A 4,138-nucleotide genomic window follows, 5' to 3' on the forward strand; every position below is an offset into this window, starting at 1 on the left:
ATAATCAGCAATAACGTCGGAACGACAAAATCTCTAACGGTCGCCTCTCTGGAGACTGCGGCACGGTTTCCCCTAATCTCGGCCTGTTGCCCTGAGGGAGGAACCCGGTGGACGCGCACACGGGACGGCAACGTCACAGTATATTGTAATATACAAGAATCAATACAAGTAGAAATAAAAATATTCACACTTTTATGTACTCCATTTTCTTTCAGAGCTGTTGACGAGTCACCGCCTATTGCCTCTCTCTCCTTGCTACTCTATTCACCTTCAGGTTATCGAGGTGCGTATCTGTCATGCTGTTTAAATGCGGGTGTTTAAAATCTTTTTTTGTTATTAATTTTTAATAGTGTTTTGCATTTGCTCACTCGACCCGACTCCGAGTCGGAAAAGTTTCATCAAAAGTAAGATTTGTGCAGAAATTGTGGTGCAATCAGGGTTAGTCAACTCATATATGGATTTTCAAACCGTGTTTTTAGTTTGGCTTATCTAGTCTATTAGCCCAGGCGGCGCTAACAGCGCCGCATGATGCAACTGACAACAGCTGCCGACTGTGTCTCAATCAATCTCAATATCATGAGTACACGTATAAATGTTATATCGTATTCAATTGTATTACATATTTGTAATATTTGGTAGCACAAGTTTGCACAAGTGTCAGTGAAAAAGTGTACAAAGAAAAATACGATTGTATTATTGACACCGAAGGAAGCCTAATAACAGGTTAGAACTTAACAGGTTAGAACTTAAAACATTGTTTATCTCTTAGGTTATTTATTATTTATATCAAATATATGTTTGGCAAGAATAGTTGCAATTGGCTCAATTGCTTCTATATATTTAATTTTTTTGTTATTACGAGGACTGTTCGGTAAGTCCGTGCCAGTCCGTGCAAAGCCAGATGACTCTTGCCGGCAGCACAACGCGACGCGTGATTATTCAATGAGCGTACAGATTTTATGGGAAAGCGAACAGTTTTCCTATAAAGACTGTACGCCCATTGGATTATTGCGCGTCGCATACTACGTTGTCGCTGGTTGTCGCGCTGGTCTGCAAGAGCTATAAGAGATTAAGAATGTTGAAAAGTAAAAAATGTTTGTCCCAAAAGAATTAGGTTTTCTTCATTTTTGCACGGACTTATCGAACAACCCACGTAATATTATTAATTATTTTATTAGTAATATTATATTTGTAATGTTAATGCTGAAGTTAAAAATAACTTCAAATAAGTAGTCTATTCATTATTTTTCGTTATTCGAATATTTTATTTCATCGTTATTCGAATAATTTATTTCATCTGATATATAATGCATTAATGAAAATTATTTTGAAATTTCCCTAATAAAATTATAATTTTATTATAGAATGGGCAAAATTGGTTGGAAGTGTGTTGTACCGCAATGTACTTCAAATACCAAGACCCCGGGACATTTTTTCCCCAAATGTAAGAAAAAAACGAAAAAATGGATCGATATAATATCAATGCCTGAATTAAATCTTTTATCAGAAGAAGATATTCGGAGATGTAAAATTTGTCATTTACATTTCGACTCCGTTGCGTATATCTATACTTTGAACCGCAGACGATTGAAACATGATGCTGTACCAACTCTTAATTTACCACATAAAACAATTGAGGATATACCTCAGACAAGTACTCAAAGTAACAATATTGTATCTGAAAATATACAATCAAATGAAGAGAACGTGAATACTCGTATAATTGAAGAAGAACAGCTCATTGATATTGTATCAGGAAATATACAATCAAATGAAGAGAATATTGTAACAGAAAATATACAATCAAATGAAGAAAACATGGATATAATTGAAGAAGAACAGCACATTGATGCACAGATAACAACTCCAAAGAAATCTCGTCTTTCCACATGTACTCGAAGACATATACTTGGAAGTGTCACTAGAAAGAACTTGTTAACGCCAAAAGCAAAACAATTATATAATAAAACTGTAACACTTCGGAAATACAATCTTGCCTTGCAGAGTAATCTTCGAAGTTATAAGCAACGATTGAAATACGCCACAAAATTTTCAAATCATGCATTTTTTAAGAAATATCAAGCCTTAAGCAATTCGCAACAGACTTTTATTAATATGCAGTTAAATAATGTGAAGAAAAAACCAAAGGTACATTTCCCTACATTTTGCAAAAATATGAAATTAGCATTAGAAAATGTATGTGGCAAACATGCTTCAGTATTTTTACAAAATGTAGGTCTGACTAATTCACAATCACAGGACACATGTTAGGTTAAAATTAAATTACATTAATACTTTTTAGTTTTTACAAATATATCAGGCATGATCAGGCATGGTGTACAACAGATGTATAATAGTAAGTCTTTTATCTTTTGTTTTATATCCTAAGCCGTAATATAATTTATTGCAAAAAGCGTTTTCCATCCTGAAGTCACAAGTCCCTACTTTACAGCTGTTAGCTTCAGTTGGATTAATGATTTGAGACAGTGCGGAAAAAACTTGTTAAAAATGATATAGCTTTGGATTTATAGTAAAAGGCAACAAGCTTACATCTATTATATGGCATGTCTTATCTATTATACATATATACACACACACATGTATATACATGTGTGTGTGTGTGTATAAATGACGAGGATTTTAATTTTATAACAATTGTATTTTTAATATTATAATTTTTTGTATTATACATACACTAGCTTTTTCGCCCGCGCTTCGCGCGGGCTCAAAAGCTAGTGAAAGCATGAATCAGATTAGATTTCAGATCAATAACAATGAATCCTGTGTCATTGCATAGTCTTTTCTTGGTATTAAAATTTTCCAAATTTTTCGGGGGAGGCTGCTATAAGGAGGTTTTTTGGGGGGGATTGTGACGATTTGGGTTTTTTTTTAAGTTTTGCTCACCCACGCACCCACCCACGCAATCACATTGTTTGTTTGTTTCACCGGCAACTACTCCTGCATTTGTGGACCGATCTTCTTGCAACCGGTCTTAAAATTTTCCAATTTTTTCGCTGGAGGCTGCTATGGGGGTTTTTTTAAAGTTTTGCCCACCTACGCACCCACCCACGCATTCGATGAGGAAGGAATCTGCAAATTTCTAATTTGCAGACTTTCTAGAAACATCTAAAAAATGTCCAAATTTCAAATTTGCACGCTTCATTAATGAGGAAGAATTGTCCAACTTTATAATTTGCAAACTTTCAAGATATATCGAAAAAAATTAGATTTCGTTCCTAAACCTTCCTCTATGAGGAAGCCATGTGCAAATTTTTAATTTTCACACTTCACTTTACCTTAATGTACTTTATTCCTAATTATATATTATATCGTACCTAAGTTTTTTAAAATGAAATTTTAAATATAATTCATTAAAATGTGATTAATTATTTCTTTAGTTATTTTGTTTTGAAATTATTTGTAATCTTTATCATAGAAAATTTGCGACACTTACACCAACCACATCCATTTTAAAAAAAATCTGGAAATTAATAAATTGCTTATTAACTCACTATACTTCGTTTATCACGAAGCCAAATTTAAATAGCCAACTTTCTACAATGATTATGCTGCCAAATTTTCAAATTTCACCTTTTAATATTAGAATGGTGGATTTCCACACCACCCATGAGGTACCACCTAATGGCGCGTTAGGTTTTTATAGTAGACCTTCGCCTGTAGCCCTATTATACTACTCTCTATAGTAAATAATCTAACTATGAGGTCTAAAGCTAGAAATCTTCCGTTTCTTGTTTATCATTGTACGCTCGAAAGCAAATTAAAGAACCCATAATTCTCCTTAATCACACAATTAATTTTCATAGTAATCACTGCGTTTAACGCAGAATCCATTTTCAGAGTAATCACTGCGTAAAACGCAGAATGCATTTTCATCATACTCACTGCATTCATTGCAGAATGCATTTTCATAATACTCACTTACCTCAGAGCAGAATGCATTTTAATAATACTCACTGCGCAAAGCGCAGAATGGATTTTCATAATTCTCACTGCGTACAGCGCAGAATGCATTTTTTATAATACCCACTGCGCATAGCGCAGAATGGATTTTCATAATTCTCACTGCGTACAGCGCAGAATGCATTTTTTATAATACCCACTGCGCTTAGCGCAGAAT

This window comes from Vollenhovia emeryi, unplaced genomic scaffold (genome assembly GCF_000949405.1).
Source record: "Vollenhovia emeryi isolate VEMERY1.0 unplaced genomic scaffold, V.emery_V1.0 DF940284.1, whole genome shotgun sequence".
Taxonomy (NCBI): Eukaryota; Metazoa; Arthropoda; class Insecta; order Hymenoptera; family Formicidae; genus Vollenhovia; species Vollenhovia emeryi.